At 39.8% G+C, this 18,368-nt stretch overlaps 1 long non-coding RNA gene across 1 annotated transcript in view; it reads left to right on the top strand.

The window, feature by feature from the left end:
- LOC146767905 (uncharacterized) overlaps window positions 1-9,276 on the top strand; it is a 62,864-nt gene extending 53,588 nt beyond the window's left edge. Inside the window, exon 5 of the long non-coding RNA XR_014953767.1 lies at window positions 3,602-9,276. This is a non-coding gene — a long non-coding RNA (uncharacterized LOC146767905). The remainder of the gene's footprint in view (window positions 1-3,601) is intronic.
- Window positions 9,277-18,368: the final 9,092 nt, after the last annotated feature.

Consider the following 18,368-nt stretch of genomic DNA (forward strand, 5'->3'; position numbering starts at 1 on the left):
CCACTACATTTTCAAAACCAGGTTCAAATCTGCTGTCCATATTTTCCCAAATATGCTTGATGCACTCAAAATATTTTGAATTCCTCATTTAGATACACTTTTGCATTTCATTGTGAAGTCTATATATCTAAATGCATCACTAAATGAAACATATTAATATTTCATAAATTTTTCCCAACATTATACTTCAAATTTGCAGCATTACTGAAGGCAAATACTGTTACCTTATCAAATGCTGTTACCTTATCAGTGTTATGGATAAAAAAAGATTTTCCTTGAGGCAGTACTAAGAATTTCAATGACAGGGAAAGTCTGAGTGTGTTGAGTTTTCATTCCAGTCCAGAATGAAAATAAATGTCAAATTGCTGTGAATTCTTATGGAATAGAAATGCTATCCCTGACTGCATCATCAGACTACAATCGCAGATGGCCCTTTAGCTGAGAATATTTTGAAGGTCAGCACAGAAATGACAGAGCATAACTGCTGCTGATGCCCTTGATTTCATAACCAGCAATGTAACCAAGTTGCCAACAAACAAGCAATAAACAGCTGCTTCCTGAAAGGGGAGAAAGTATGAGAGGAAAGGGACATGAGATCATTGCCTTGAAGCATCCTGAGTCAGCAAGTTAGGTGAGAAAGTTTTCTCTGGTCCCAAGACCATCTGTCTCCAGAAACGCTGACTGGGCTCATGCTGAGGCTTTTTCACTGACCAAACACCCACTGGGAGAGGGACAGGGGGACTGCAGCTGCACCCAGCACCCAGGCATCATGTGGGCTTTGTAGTCACACTTGAACCTAGACTACCCTGCTGATGTAGAGCAGGGTAGCACTTTTAGATAAGAATTGTAATGAACTGGTGTCTGGAAAGCAGTGACTACAGCTTGCAGCAGCATGTCCCCAGCTGAACTGCTCATTTCTCAGTCACCTGCCTGCAGGAGCAGCCAGAAAATGGCATTGGTGTCTAGCAGGTGCCACTGCTGGCACCTGCACAGCCAGCAGCAACAGTCCCTGCCCTTGTGGAGATCTCTCTGACCTACAGAGAAGAGTTTGGAAGCCAAATCTTGGTGTTACAGCTACTGTAAAAATAATTGGGTTGTTAAAATAGCAAGACAGTGTCTTCCTAGGATCTAAATTGGAGTTTTTAATTGTGATGGGAGTTACAGTGATTAACTGTGTGTGTAATATGGCCAGACAAAACCAAGATGTATTTCTTCCTGGCTGCCTGGTGAAGAATTTTCTTGGGGTGTTGCTTCAATGTAAAGTGAAACATGGCACTGTTACTGGCTACTGCCTGACAGTGAGGGCAGGGAGATGTGTGCTCTCTGCTCCCTTCTGAAAGTTCACGGGTGTGAGAAAAGGCTTCTTTTGATATTCTCAGAAATTATCTCTATGCCAGTACACACGCACTTTGACTCCTAATCCTAAACAATACACTGCTTTATTTATTATTTACCATTAAAAAGAATGGCTATTCTAGGTACACATTAATTTTCCCTTCTATTTTCCTAAATATTAACAAGTTTTGAATTTGAAAAAGCAGGAAGAGTTTTTTTTATCTCAGATCTACTGCCTTGTTTGCTTCACAGGCAGACTAAAATACTTTCCAAACTGAAGGAGAGGACACAGTTGCCACATGTCTATCAAAATATCCTATCAATTTCTCCTTCTCCTTTATCTTGTTGCAGGTTTAATCAAGTCCTTAGTTCTGTCACTCACAAGCTGCAGTTACATGGAGTCCTACAGAGCCTCGTATCTGACACAGGATTACAGAGCACAAGGAAAAGCTTTTATTAATTTTTGAGGCTGGAATTTTTTTGTCTTTTCATAGAGTTTGAGCTACTGGTGACTCATTTCTTCTTGTTTACTCAATGATGAACCCCAAGATGTTAAAAACTTCTGGCTTGCATTATTATCATGACCTTAATGACAAATTTTAGTACCCTTTCTTCCTGTGACACAGGAAGTCCTGGCTGCTGTGGTAACAGAAGTTTCTCAGGAAAGCCCAAAACAGTTGTGTTCTCCTCTTGCTGTGGTCAAGGAAGCCACTCTTGAGTCACTGAGGAGGCTTTTTTCATTCCACAATACATATTCAAGGGAGGAATCCTTTCCAACCTCACATTCAGAGCATTTCTCATCTTCTCTGTGTAGTGCAGTCACAAAAAAATCACATAAAATCACAAAAAAATCCATCCTGCTTTGAGTTTGGGAGACTGAAGTCACAGAAAAGGTCACACTGTTTCCCCAGGGCTCATGAGAAGGGAACAAAGCAGCCACAAGCTGGGATTCACACTACATCTCCAAATAAGTAGAAATTATTCCAGAGGAGAGTTGGGGGCGGGGGGGGGAAATGAGAGATGACAAAAGATGTACTTCAGATGGTGGTCTCTAGCCCTTTTTTCTTCTCTGAGTTGCAGTAGTGGCCTGTGCAGACACCTCCCTGCTGGCCTCTGTGCTCTGAGGGTTGTCACAGTAGGATAATACTCAGATTATCTCAAGGACGTCTTTGCTCAGTGGCTCCCTAGTGACTTTTCCAAAGGATGAATATGTCCCTCAAAGTCCATGGTAACTCTACTAGGGAGTAATTAAGAGACAAGAAGTGTCAGTACTATCAGGTGTGTGCCCCTGCAAGAGATCTTGTGGACTCCCTGAGGTATGTTTTTCAGATGCCTGCACACCTGATGCTGTGCTGCAGACAACTTTGAAGCAGGTTCAGGTGATCACGTTGAAACAAGAAGCGAGCTCTCTGACCCCTAACCCGAGGATTTTGCCACCCAGATGAGGTGGCACAGCCTTGGGTGACACCATTCCTTCAGCACCCAGTTTGTCTGGTGCGTGTCTGGCTGGCTGTCTGGCTGTCTGGGCTCAGGCATAGGGCGCAGCAGGCACGTGTAGCCTGTGCTGCCAAGAGCCTTGGAGCAAGGCTGGAAGCGGCTGCCATCCCCAGCAAAGCTCCCTGGTGACACTGGCCATCTGCACGGGCTCAGAAAAACCACCAATTGCAACGCACCGCTGCGCCTCTAATGCTGCCAAGGTGGCGAGCCAGGCCATGGGGAAAGATCACTGGACAGCAGCCAGCGTTTGGGAATTTTCACTTGACTTGTGAGAATGCAAAATAACACTTGCAAAAACCAGTCAGGGGTCAGGTGAGGCCTTTTCTATCCCTTTCGTATTTATAACTGTATTATGAACTGTCACGGAGTTCATATATGGCTTGTAGCAGGCTGCTTACAGTTTAGCTCTGCCATATAAATTTATGTTTTTGTAAGACAATACTCTGAAATCTATATTCTTTCCCTCAATGTAAGGCAAACAGCACCATAAACCAGGCAATTTCTGTGCAGAGCAATGTACATTGAACCACTGCAGTAAAACAATTTGGTCTGGTTTGTCTGGTATTACCTTAAGAGGAATAATTTTATTTCTTGTTTTGAGGGGCAGGAATAGAAGAGAAGGGGTAAAAGGAATTTCCTCTGTAATTCACCTACCCTGACAAAGCTAGAAGTGTCTGGCAACTCCTTAGAAAACAAAAATAAAATCTATAGGAAAGACACAAAGACTTTATCCTTTTGACTGGCTAATATGTCCAATTGCAACTTTCAGAAAGAAGAAAAGGAAAAATAAGTTCACCTGCTGGCTGGACAGTAAGCCCAGAGAGGTCTGATTTATGTAGCTTGACTGAGGTATGTATTTGAAGACTTAGAAGAGAGTCTGAAGCTGGCAGCCCCTCTGCAAGGGATTAACACCCAACCCTGCCTTCAGCTGACTCTGCATGTCCTGTTCAATCCATGTTTTCAGCTCTGACAACTGGAAGCCATGAGTCCTTGGGGCTTTTAAAAACCACTTATAGCTCTACTTACTCTCTAATGACTGTTCACCTTCCATGTTACTCACAGCTATATTTTGCTGCTTTTATTTCTGTTCTATCTGACTTGTTCTGGAGAGGTTTCTCAGTTAACAAGCAACAGTGCATCAGCTGTGAGTCAGTATTGCATTGTATTGTATTGCATTATATTATTGCTATATTATATTATATTAATTATTATTTTGTATCATATTGTGGTGGGCAGTAATAATTTTCATGTAGGACACAGCATTATTCCTCACATTACATAATTATATCCAATTTTAAAGCCTTTGACAGCAATAAAATCAAAAATCAACCAAAATATTATACACATACACACGCACATCATATACAGTAGCACATTTTTTCATTAAACATGCAACTAGGATTATGCAAAGTGAAAGCAAAAGGCATCAGATGTTTTATTTGTTTGCTGCACCCTTTGCAAATGAGCTATCCATGCCATCTACTCATAAATATTGGAAAGGTTGCTTCCCACTGTGTCTGGTTTTCCTAAGGAGGTTAAAGAGGTATATGAACCCATGACCTACAACTTCTGCTGAGCCAGTCACCAGAAGTGAAGGATAGCAAGCAAAAACTATTAGATGAATTTTCTTTGAATGTGCAAGTTGTGAAGCAGTCACAGTATGGGAGATACAGAAAAATCCAAGATATGAATGTTGCCTAGTCAACATCCAGAAGTGCCAGGTCTTTTACTATGCAGAAAACAAGCTTAAAAGCCATGTCAGCCAAGTGCTGGCACAGAATATCCTCCAGTAAATGAGTTCTGGGCTGCACAATCTGTGGAACTTACTGGTTTGGGTCTCTTCACTACACTAAATTTCCTGGGATGAGCATACCCTGAGTAGATGGCTGTAACAACTGTTGGCTCAAGGATACATTTAAGCTTGTAATATCCATCTAGACAACATAATTGGCTAATATCTCAGCCCATTTTTAATTGGAAAATAGTCTGTGCTTTTACAAAATAGTATTATTTATTTCAGTTTCTCTAGTTTTTTTTTTGTTTGTTTGTTTTTAATTAGCAATACAGAAAAAACCCTGGACAGATGTATTTTCTCATTTCAGTATATGTATGTTTTTATCCTTTGGGGAGTAAATCTTTATGTCTGCTACTCTGTGATCATACCACTACAGCTGGGAGCAGAACTTTGCTCTAATTTAGGCTGGATCTCTAGGGCATTCATGTGTCGTAACCAGTTCTGCTGACTTCAGAGTCAGCCTTACAATTCATTATCCCTAAAGGCTTCCTCAGAAGTTTAATGAGTACTGAGAAATCTCAATTTTCATTTAAGTCAAAGCTAAGAGATTTTAGACACACCACTGTAAAGTCCAAAGTGTAAGAACCCTCAATTGATTAAAAAATAAAAAGTAATAAAAACTGAGCATGACTATTATTTAAAATTATGTGGTTTTAAATCACATGACTGTGCATGATGTTGGTGTGGTTTCAGTTCTTGATTTGGCACCAGTCGACTCTGCATTCCTCTTTGTCTAGCATTAATCAAGTATTCAGACATGGTAATAAACCACAAAGAAGTCATGGCAGAATTTAAAAACACAGGATAGTGTCCCCTCTCCTCAATGGTGTTCATCTGTCTCAGCTCACCCAAAAGCCTGATAATATTAAGAGGAAACTTATAAAACTACCTCTGAAGGAAGAAGAATATGAAAGGCAAGCTCCATGTATATAGAAAGTAGGTTTGTAACAAATGGCTTCCCAAAACAGCTGAATGAATGGGTAGCCTCAGGTTAGGGTTTATCTCAGAAAACTGTCATCTCCTTTCTCAGTCTCAGACAAGACATGCCAGACTAAATAAGAGCAGCAGAAGATTCAGTTGTCTGCTGATCTTCAAAGGGGTCCTCTCTGGTGAAGTTTGTGATATATTGAGTCACAGTTGTAGAGAGATCTTGCCATGCTTTCACATTTCTCCAGGGTTCCAAAAGAGCAGCAGTTTTAAACATGCTCCACTAACAGCACATTTGATGACTAAATTCTCTGTCTGAAAACATGAATGCACAGTGACTTGAGGGATCCACCTTGGATTTTTGGTTTTTTGGACAAGGGTAAGTTTGCATATTAGTGGTGTTCATTTGCATTCCATTTTTTTGGCTACATTTTGCCTATAATGAGCCAAAACCAAACTCTGGAAAAAATGCAGATGTAAATCTGCCCATTCAACTTTTTCCTCTTCTCTAGCACAGTTTTTCTGATGCCTGGAGAATTGTTTGTTTGTTTTAGAAAGCAAAAACCCTATATAAATTTACTATTCCCAGAAATCTCTTTAAAATTCCAAATGGCACAAGTTCATACAATAGGAAATGCTCCACTAGGAGCATTTAGGAGGTGCATGCAATTAAAAGGTGGGAATCTGTCTTTCACTGGTGCAGTACTATGGTAGGATAAGTCTACTTAGGGCAGTTGATTTAATGCAGAGGAAAACTGGAGCTGTGTAGTGATCATTCAGGTGCAGAGGTTTAGTTCACATACAAATATGAAATTCTTAGGAGTTATTGTGCCAGTTGCTCCTGTGAGAGAAGATATTTTCCGAGCACTATTCAATATAATACTCCTGCACCAAACAAAAGCCTATTTCTTTCATAGGCACAGCCTCTGAAATACCAATTATCTGGAGAAGCAGAAGGACTGGATCAACTAATGCCATTTCCTTGTTTGAAATATTTTTCTTACTCATGCACATCCTCTTCACACACAAAATAGATGTCAATATTTTACTAGAAAAGTAAGATGAGGAGCACTGCAATTTTATCTGGGTCATTCCTATAAATAGGAAAACACAGGAAATTACTGCATTCTACTGTTGTAGAATGTTCTATCAGATTTCTCAGATCTGTTCACTCAGGGATATTAAGCATGTTCCTCTTTCTTTCCTAACTGCCAATTATCATTCTCATTTTACACAATAGTGTTCCCAGCATATATTTCTTCTCTCTTTTATCTCTCCTTCTCCTTTCCCCTTTGGGATCATGCTTCTGGGGCTGATGTGCTTTATCCTTTCCAATTCAGTCTCTCCCTCTCTCGTGTCAAGCTAAATGCAAATTCCATACCCCTCACCCAGCTTTTGCCTGGCCTGTCCCTTCTTCACCTTGCTACCAGCCCTGACTTCTCTCCAGCCTCACACTCCACATATATCTGGTGCCCTTAACACCTTCATAATCTCATCCCTGTTACTCTCCTGTATTGTTTCCTGAGACCCAGCTTCTAATCTATAGTGATCTGGCACTGTTGTACTCAATGTGACCTGACGCCTTCAGCTTCTGGCTATGCTACACACCTTGGCCTTCCTGATAGTCTTTCCTGCTGCTCTTTTCTTCTCCCATATTCTCTAGGCTGTAATAATCAACCTCTCTCTTCCATTTCATCTCTCTCCAGTTTTTCCCACTATCTGACTCTTTATCTTTCCTTCTCAATGTCTGTCAGCACTGACTAATCAGCTCCTTCCTCTGTGTTTTGCCTTGGAGTAGAAATGAGAACTTCAATTTTTTATTTCATGCTACCCTTTGCATTAGGTTTTCAGCACTAGGAAATCCTCTATAACCAATCACAAAAATCTGTTCTTCAGATTCCCATGTACAATCACTGTTTTCAGAAATTTGGCAAAAGCTAAGCTGCTGATGTGCTGAGGCAATTGTCCAAGATATGCTGGTCAGTACTGGGTTACCGGACCTATTATTTTGGATGTAGCCATTTTTTGCCTCTCAGTTTTCATTTACTTTGTAAACCCACACTGACACTTTTTTCCCCTCAGTTATATTGCTTGACACTAAGGAGACTTGATCTTTTTCTTGGGTTTTCAAATTTCATGGCAATGCAAATGATGAAGAATCTATTTCAAAACATGATAGCAACAAGTGGCAAATAAATAAAATTAAGAGGAAAACAAACAAAAAACTCACAAAAACAAAACAAAACAAAAATCCCCCAACCTTGCATTACAAATATTCAGTAACATTGTTCCTTTTTATTTGGGAAAATGCATCTGAGAAGATGAATGTATAGTTTTCTGGCTGTGCGAAACATCACTTTTGAAGGATGATATTGAATTATGTTTTGGCAACTTAACAGCAATTTAACTGTTTCTGCATTAGTTGTGTGACCACCCCTAAAACTGGAATTGAGGTGAAATTTATCAGGTGCTTTGTTCAGGTCCCTAGGTCATAGCCAGCAATCCAGTAGAATTCCTGCAGCAGAGGAATTCTGCTATTTCTTGACATTATGGCCTTCTACAGGCAGAGAGCACAGAGAAAATAAGCCAGGTGGTTTAAGTGGAAGAATCTGAGTACTGGGAGTCATTTTGTTGTCATAGTATGCAGCAGTTTTTGGTTCAATTTAACATGAGATGGGCAACCTGCCATGTTGGTATAGCCCCAGGAGCACTGTGAGAATGAAAAGTACTTGTCTCTGATGTAATATAGCCTCAGAATCTTTCATTTTCTATTGCCAGAATAGCTCTAATGAACGCATGAATTCAACTTCAGCTGCCCCAGATTTAGATAGATAATAGCTTTAGTGTAAGTGAGCCTCAGGCAGACTTCCATAACATTTGGCAACCAGCAGGAGACACAGAGGGACAGAAACTTGATTTCTTCTGAGACATTTCATCTTTTCTCTGTGCTCTGGACTGGAAAAGCACCTAATATTAGGAAACACCCTTTATACTTACTTCTGGTAGCCCAAATTGTCACCATTTCTCTTCATTTAGTTTTACTCTTTATGTTTTTAAGAACAGATGTAGACACGGAATTGAAAGGACTTTAGTGTCCCCCACACATTTTGAGAGAGGCAGGAGGGATATGGGTTTATTCACCATCTGACACTGTACAGTCCTGTTCTGTCTATGTTCTGTCCTTTGCCTTGGGGTTGGAGCTACCCCTGTTTCATAAATTTTGCCAAAAAAATAGCTTTTACCAAGCTGAAAAATCAAATATTTAGCTCTTGCCTTGAAGAATGCATGCAGCAGGAATATCTATAAATTAAAATTCCTGAGAGGCAGGCAATGCAGGAAGATCAAGATTCACATACCAGAGAATCACAGAGCAGTTTGGGTTGGGAAGTACCTTAAAGACCACCTAGTTCCAGCCCTCCCGCCGTGGGCAGGACACCTGTCTAGACAGGTTGCTCAAAGCCCCATCCAACCTGGCCTTGAGTGCTTTCAGAAACAGAACATCCACAACTTCTCTGGGCAACCTGTTCCACCTGTTTACTACCCTCTGGGTAAAGAATTTCTTCCTAACATCAAGTCTAAATGTACTCTTTTCAGTTTGTAGCACTCCTCCTGTCCTATCACACATGCCCTCGTACAAAGTCCTTCTCCAGCTCTCTTGCAGCACTCACAGATCCCCAACAGGAACCCATCAAAAAAAAAAAAAAAAAAAAAAAGACAGCAAAGCCCCAGCTATGATGGACTTATGTTGAGAGGTTCTCCCATTTATAGGATGTGATAAGAGGATCTTTGTCACATCTTGGGTTGGTTGTGGCAAGAGGCTACTTTATTTTCTGTGCCTATGCACTCCAAGCTAGTCCTAACACTGAGTCTGAAGAAATAGCAACATAAACTGTTAGAATAGGAAAAAAATGTCCCTGTAGTGCTCCTCAGGCCCATTTTGCAACAGCACTAGGCTCCATCAAATGTTTTGGAGATACAGATGTAGGAGGATACTAGTAAATAGCAATTAATTTTGACAGCTGAGCCTCAACGAAAGAGCAGCTCCCAGCCCACAACATTTTACATTTTCTGAATAGCTTTGTAGAGATCTTGTTTAAGAAGGCTGAGAGCTAATGTAAATTTCAGATTCTGATCTTCCCCAGCCTTTTTTTTTTCCCCCTGGGAGATATCTACTCTGAGTTTGCTAGCACGTTTGGTGTTTTTTCTTGTTGTTTTTTTTATTTTTTTGAAGGAAATGCCCCAGCATAATGCACAAGGAAATCTTTGTGCTGGCCTCTCCTGTACATTTTCTGTGAGTAAACAAAGGACTAATCTTCTGGACCAGCATCCAGTGATTTCTGGAAACTGCATTTACTTCATGTATCAGGCAAATTGAAGCTCCACAGCTCAGCTGCATTCAGACTCAGGACTGAATCACCACACAAGACAGTATCTCTCAGCCCAACTGTTTGCCTGCTATAAAGATTCAAATTCATTATTGAATATTGACCTGGCTGAAATCCCATGCAATTGAAATTTCTATTCACTGCTCTCTTTTGACCAGTCTCTGGTAGAAGGCACAGATGCCCCTACACTGGCTCTTGCCTTATTCAGGGCTTGAAATATGTGATTCTTGAATGTCGCATTTTTTCTTCCTCATCTAGTATCTCTCATTCCACACAAGCCAAATCCCCTTCCAAGTGCACTGTTATTTATGAACACAAATCTATGGAATAAATTCAGCAAGTCACCATCAGTAGATCCCAGAGTCTCTACAGATAACAGTGTGTTTTATTCTCCTATTGGGAGGGGAAGGTGGAAGGAAACCACCTGAATTTTCATGTTTCAGTGCCCAGTAGTAAATATCTAGAACATATATTCAGAATACATCCCACAGAGAAATACTATGACCAGTGACTATCTGTAGTAAAAGCAATTTTCCCAGAACCACTGAGCCCACTTGACAAAAAAAAAAAAAAAACAAAAACAAACAAACAAAACCAGAAAAAATCACCTCTGTTGTTTCATGCAATAGAAGTACTTAATCAGAGAGTTTATTACTCTAGATCAGAAGTCTAACTGAGGCTAAGAGTCTTTTGATTAACCATTTTGCTGACATTTTTGGAACAACATGTTGGATAAAAATGGGGCAAGAAAACAACACAGGAGCTTTAACAAAACAAAGTAACAAGCAGCTGACTTTAATTACAGCTGGTTCCCTTGCTTTCATGTTTATGCATACCAAGCCCCCAACACTCCACATGCTGATTTTCCCCCTGTATTACATCTCCAGTTCTCAGTGATTTCACCTGGAGTTTCAGGTGCCTCTGAAAAGTCCTGCTGCCCCTCTCTTGCTAACACTTGTACTGGTGCTGGGGACCACAGACATGTGAAGTGCTGCCCCCTCAGCTATGCATACTCGACAGGGTTATAATTCCAGCCTCCGACCAGAACTGCCACCTGTGAGCACTGGATGACTTTAGACAGAAAGTCCTTGGCAGGAGCTAAGCCTTAATGAGCTTAAAATGCATTGAGGAGCTTGGCAAATACAAAGCCAGGCCACAGAATAAGTAGTTGCACAAAGTTTCCAGTGCAAAATACTTACAAGACAATTGTTTACATTATCTAGATGGTTTTAATTACAGGGGAGTTCAGACCAGTTGCTTATGTTTTCCCAAGGGGCAATTAGTCACCCTGTGAATTTGCATATTTTCCACTGCTGTATTGAGGCAAATCAGCCATACTTATCAGAAGATTGAGCTGGCAACCTTTATTCTTGGCAGATTATAGGCTGAGTTTCATCATGACAGTATCAAATGTATTAGCAAAAGTTCCATTTCAGGGCTGCAGCAGCCAAACTTTGGGGAGATAACAGGGTTCCTTGTTTTAAATGTAAGACACTTCAAGCACAGACAAAATGAAGAGGACATTTTTTACAGCCTCTACTCATGACAGATGCAGTATTTGTTAACATCTTACAAATATATTAATATTCTACCCTCTGCCACATGTTATACAGACTAGGCTTTTAGTTATGCTGAGATTTATCTAAACTGAATGGAAGTAGATTCATTCCCAAAAAATATTATTCCTTTCAGATAGCTCATTTTATTGTATTTTATCAGCTGTGTTGTTTTGCTTGCTCATAGAAGGCATGGATATATCGACAGCTGAGATTAGCAGCCATTTTTATTTAAATATCAAAACCATAATAGGCATGAAAAAAGTACCAAATACTGTCAATAGATAAGAATGACATATTTACCTATTGTTACAGATTTCACAGCAGAAAGAAGTGGTATTTTTTCAAATTAGTTTGTAAATGGCATAATTTTTACTCACATCTCCCACTGGTTTTATATCTATTATCAAAGGAAGGGTTGCTTCCACTAGAGAAAAAGGGAAAATGGCCATAAATCCCACTAAAAGTAAACTGAAATAGATATTTAAATAAATAAATTGCATTTTTTCAAAAGTACTTAAAATTATACTCACCAAAGTAGAAAATTGCTACATGACAACTGTCATTATTCAAGAACCATCTAGCTTGGTTAGATAGGTTATCCTTGAGGCTGTGTATGCTTGTATTATGAAGTGAAATGCAAGCTAGACAAAGCATAACATTTTGGATCTTTTAAGTTACTTTTGTTAATATCGAAGATGAAATCTCTGAATATTCAGAACAAGCCAGTTCTAAATTTTTAGATATATAAGGAAAAGGGAAATTAATGAGTGGCAGATGTATTTTCAGATATCCTTGTTTTATGAAGCAGGTCAGAATCTGATATAACAGTTTACACATGTATATACATACAGACACATATATATAAACACAGAATATCTCCAATAAAAATCATATGGCAAGCTTAGGCAGATTGTTTTCCATTGTTTTCCATGTGAAAACAAAATGATAAATCTTTTTTTTCTTGACATCTGTGCCTTTGCTTTACCATGAAGCTAACCATTTTGATTAGTTACTATTTTCCATAGCCCAGTTTTAAGCCCCTGTTATCTAGAAAGTCAGGTGTCACCACCAGAATAGTTTCTTTACTCTGAAATTTAGGGAAAAGTGTTGATTCTTAGAGAGAAGAACATGATGAGATGCTCTTCTGCTGATATCCTGCAGCAGGCAGACAGGTATGTTTAAGATGCTGATGACTGCTGACATATTGGAGCACACACCAGCAGCCTGTTTATCTTGTGCAAGGGACAGAACTGAGGGGGGGCTCATATTGCACACACCATGTTTGTGATAAAGATATCCTCTCTGTAGAGTGCAGTAGCTGTTAACTACTGCCCTCCAAATGCTTCACATGTTCACACCATCTCCTACAATACAGTTTACTCCAAGGAGTAGGACAAAGAGCTGGCCTGGAGCAAGAGTCACTTCTCCCTACTCTTCTGCAGGGTCCAGGTGATCTTGTAGGAATTCCTGTCTGAGCCAGGCTTTTTCTCCTTCAGACCATCTGAGCACTGCCAAGACTCTGTCTCTTTTCCTGCCAGCCACATTGCTTATCAGAGTGCATATGAAACACTCACCAGAATGTTTCACTTGTTGTCTTTTTGGGCTTCTCATATTTCACAGTGATTTATGTAAACTAGAGGAGCTGCAAAACCTGATGAAGAACAGAAGAAAGCTAAGGTGGACTCACTTTTTTTCTCAGTTGGGATAGAAGCATCTGAATACACACCTCAAACTGGACAATGAAGGGAAATGAGCAAAGTTCAGTAACTTGTGAATATACATGTGTGTAAATTCATTTTTATACGCAGTTATTCCCTGTTTTCTGAAATAATAGTCACACTTATTTTAGATTCAAGTAATATATAACAAGAAGAAAAATCATGCCATTTTCTGGAGTTAGCATGGAAATTAAAGACATTGAAAGGGTGTTTTCTGGAGTGACAAGAGTAGGGAGGAGGCAATTCAGAAGTAGAACTTCATTTTCATCACATTATTGTGATGCTGCAGAGGCAGCACCTTCGTTGTAACCACAAGCTGTCACTAATGGCTAGATGCTTAAATAGATGATCTAATTTTTAAATTCAGTTTCTTTAACTTTTTATTGCATATCAATTTCACAAAAATAAAACCATTGTTTACTGTAGGTATCCTTTTGTGAATCATTTCTCCATGGGTCTGCAGGCCCCTGCCAGAACCCTGCTCCAGCACAGACCTCCCATGGGTTCATGACCTCCTCTCAGGAATCCACCTGCTCCAGCATGGACTCCTCCAGGGGCTGCAGGTGCATTTCTGCATCCCTGTGGTCCTCCATGGGCTGCAGGGGGCACAGCTGCCTAACCATGGTCTGTCTGCACCACAGACTACACAGAAATCACAGCTCCCCTTCCTTCTTCACTGACCTTGGGGTCTGAGCAGCTGCTCCTCTCCCATATTCTCTCTGCTCTTCACTGGCAGCAATTACATCTGCCAACCTTTTCTTACTTCTTAGATCTTTTATCCCAGAGGTGTCCCCACAATTTCTGATTGGCCTGGCTTTGGCCAGCAGCTTGTCTGTCTTGGAGCTGTCTGGCACTGGCTCTGCTGGACATGGAGGAGGAAGCTTCCGGCAGCTTCCCACAGAAGCCACCCCTGTAGCCCCCCTGCTACCAAAGCTTGGCCATGCAAACCCAACACAACAGGCTGTAAATTCATTGTCCTTCTATTCTGCTTGTACAGCAGCGAACACAGTGAAAGTCCACATTAGTAGATACAATAACTACAGCCTAAATAGTGGCAATTCCATCCAAATAAAAGCTTAGATGTTCTGCAGGAATTATGATAATAGAAAAAAAGTAGTGATAGACCACATTAAGCTGAGAAATTATTCCATTTTCATAGATATGGAAAATGCTTTTTCCACAAGGTATCCAGCTCTACTCACAAATAAAATTTTTTTGAGTGACAGTCAAACTGCATATGGTTGCAGTTCACTATTTTCTGGTGAAGGAATGTGATGGGGATGTCTCCATCTGCACAATACGGAAGTTCACTGGTATTTGACTCAATCCAAACCCCTCCCTTCACAGAATTCTCAATACCTGATTAGGAACATGGACATAAGAATAAATTTTAGCAAACACAGGAGAGCCAGAAAGCTTTATTAAAGATTCCTTCCTATTGACAAAGCTAAATCTACCTGCCACTAGGACAGAGAAGGGTTTATGAGTGTAGTTCTGTTGGTTAATCCATGCCAACAAACAATTTGAAACATGGTAACAGCCCAAGACTAAAGAGCACAGTTTATTTGTGAACATATTTCCACTGAACATGATATAAAGAATTATTCTTCCTGCCTAATGTTACCCAAATTAAAGGAAGATTATTTTGTCCATTTGTTTAAACAATGAATAAATAGAAAATAATAATAATAAATCATGTATCACCCAAGAGCTGCAAAAGACACATCCAAAAATTTCTAGTGGCTCCTCTCCCTCCCCCTTCTTGAGTCACTGTCACCTGCCTCAAAACTTTATCTGGATAGTGTAGCTTCCTGAAAGGGCTTATTTTGCCAAAGCTGGCATGGGAGCACTGGGCAAGAGTTCAATCCCAGGCATCAGTTTAGGATTACATAAGGTCAATTCTCTTCATTGTTTCTGGTGATCTTTAAGCTGTTAGAAAAGAGTCAGTGTGACTTGATTCCTTTGAATGGAAAATAGCACAATGGTTCCATGATGGAAATGGTTGTGCTGATTAGGAAAACAGTTTTCCATCACGAAAGCAAACATGTGGCCACACTTCCATGCAAGTATGGAATGCCATGTGGTTACTTTTTCTTTTTATGCAGTCAAAACAATACCCTCAACTCTTGCTTGACATGGAGGATTTTGTGTATGACGTGGACTCCAGAGCTGTTTGAAGACCAGGATTCTGGCAAAGTCATCAAAAGCTGTCTTCGTTCCTCTGGATTTTGCCTTGAAGATGACTGACATTTTAAAATAATTATGTTCATTTCTGTCTTTTCATCAACTCATACAAGCAAATCATCCTTTCCTCCTAGTAGCTGAACCAGCTTGAAATAATAAAATCTAACCAGGGAAGCACAGTAAATTATTTTGGGAGCATCGGTACAGGGGAATCAAGGATCTATCTCAGCTCCTGTTCCTAACGGCATGCTTTCCATCATCTGCAAATTGCAATACTCCATGGAGTGATATTCACAGGCTGTGCAGGAGGAAGAAAAGCACATTGTTTAGTATCTTGTACCAAAAGCAGGTGAGGAGCATGCAAAGGGTATAAATGGTATTAAAGTATGGATGCCACATTGCAGCAAGAGTCATGGCAGCTCATGAAGGGCAGATCTTACAGCTCTCATCTTTTCTGACTTATTAAATCTGTGCAGCTATCCAAAATAGGGTTTCTGTTGAGGTAATAATGATGCCTACTCCTCCTTTCTGATCGATCTAATGTTGTAATGAGCCTAACTCTCTCATTCTCTTTCTCTTTCTCATCTCCCATTATTTATGAAATTTGCAGAAAGTTAAATAGCTTTGCAGCATACCTGCAGTCCAGACAAGACAACTTCAAGTCAGACAGTGATCACAAAAAATAAGTTGATGTTGCTTAATCTAGGAGCACACAGTTATACAGAGCACTCATGTAAGCTTGTATTTCTCCAGGAAGACAAGCTAAGGCTGAAAAATCCCAAGTGGTTCAGGCTGTTCACACTGGATTTTTTTTTTTTTTTTTAATGATATAGCTGCCTAATATAATTTTCTCCTAAGTTAAAACACTAATCAATTGAAAATAAAATATTTAAGGGTTTTTTTGGGGAGGAGATACTTTAACCAGTAAAATCAGATCTGTTTCAAAACCAGAAGCTGTAATTCTTGGAAAAAGTACCCACAAATATGTTTCAATTTTTTTTTGTGTGTAACACAACTCTTTGACTTCAGCTGATTGATTCAAGTGCAAACTGCTTACATTAGATCCAACTTCACTAATAGTTTCCATTCTCCCTGAATGCACTTTCTGGCAAAACAATTCCTTGTAGATCTGTGGGCTCCAAACATTTCAGTGTCATCACTCTCAAAAGCCAAGTGTAAGAGAACACAACATAAATGATAGCTAAACAAAAAGAAGGAACAAAGCTGCATAAAGTTGTGGAGGAGGTAAGGATTCTTGAATAAGTTTTATTCTAAATTCATTCAGATTGGAAAACTTAGGAAGGAAGGGTGGTTCTTACGTGCCTTCATGAGTGGGACAATGAATTATTTCTTTGAGGACTGAGAGAGGCTTTTCTTCCCTGCTCCTAACATGGTTGTACTTTGCCCAGAAGTAACTGGCATTAAGAAATTTCCATGTGTTTCATTTCTGACAACAGCCATAGAGACAAACTCCTGTCTCCTTGTGTCCTGCTGCAGCTGATGAAGCTTGGTGGTGCCAGCAGAGCATCAGGAGCTTCTCACTGGTCCCATGCATCCAGTGCAGCAGGTCACAGGGAAATCTCAGTGCCCTGTGGAAGGTGAGCCAGCTACCTCCCAATTCACCCCTTACTTCCCAGCACTATGTGATGTTGTGCCAGGAGACTATGGGCCACTTTAGGGCTGAAATTCAGCAACTTGTAAGGAGGAAAGTCCTCACAGGGAATGACAGAGCCACGCTGTATGCCCCTTTTTGGGGGAGGAGTTACAGCAATGCAAGTTTTATTGTTCTTAGTCACGCTTGCACAGACAGTTCAACATCTCTGAGAACTTGCTAGACCCAAAGATCAGCTAAAGCATGCTAATCTTCTCCATGTGACTGCTGTTTGGCAAACCTTCCTTCAATTCAATTATAAATTACAGGGCAAAAGCAGGAAACAAAAAAACAAACTCCAAACTATTTAGCAATGAGCCAAGTCTGGTTTTTATGTAACCATGACTTGTTTTTTGGAAAATACTTGAAAGCAAAGGTTGGACAAATCAAAGACCACAGAACAGCAGGAGTATACTTTCTTTTTCCCTGTTCACTCTAATATGCAACTTTCTTACCAAATACTGCTAGAACTGGCTCTTATTGGCATCAGCAGGTAATTAACTGACGAGTATACGCACTTATGAGATGAATTTCTAATCCTTGAAAAAAAAGCACTATTGCCTTGCTTCCAAACAAAAGATGAGAGAGGTTTAGAGAAAGAAAGTGCAGTGCACTCATTAATTAAGAGGATTAGAAATCCTATGGTACAGGCAAGCTTGAAGAACATTTTTTTACAATATTTAATTTGATTTGATTTGATAAACCATGTTAATTAGAAAAACATCCTAAATTGTAACCAAGCACTAGATAAAGAAAAAATAATGCAATTTCCAAAGAAGTATAGGAGAAAAAAGTTCAACAGGCATGGATAAAGAATGTTTGGGAACCAAGAGTAAAAGTTGCTGAAAACTTTCTGTTAGAAAATTACTGTGTTAGGAAGTAGTCATTTAAGGCAATCAAAACATTTCACAGGAATGTAAATAACTGTTTGACCCTTTCTCTAAGATTTCATAAACATACTTGTACAGCATCTGATGAACTTGTGTATGAACAAGGAGTCAAAATGAAACATTCTGTCAAAATAATTTTGCAAGGCACTTTTGATATTCTGTGAGCCATATTTTGCCATAGTGGGGCTAAAAAAAAAATTAGGAATGTTTGTTTTTTTCACAGAATGAGCATAATCCTTTGCAAACCAATATATAGATGAGTAGGTTTGTTAGCAGTCACTGCCGCCCCAAATACTCATGAGAGACTTCGGAAAAAATTATTCACAGAGGTAGAGAAGCAGTGAAGAGAGTTTACCATGGCAGATGGGGAGATTTCTTTAATATGTGAGTGGTGAGGCACCAGGAAGTGCTCAAGAATGGGGCTTTG

This window comes from Lonchura striata, chromosome 3 (assembly GCF_050655825.1).
Source record: "Lonchura striata isolate lonStrDom1 chromosome 3, ASM5065582v1, whole genome shotgun sequence".
NCBI lineage: Eukaryota > Metazoa > Chordata > Aves > Passeriformes > Estrildidae > Lonchura > Lonchura striata.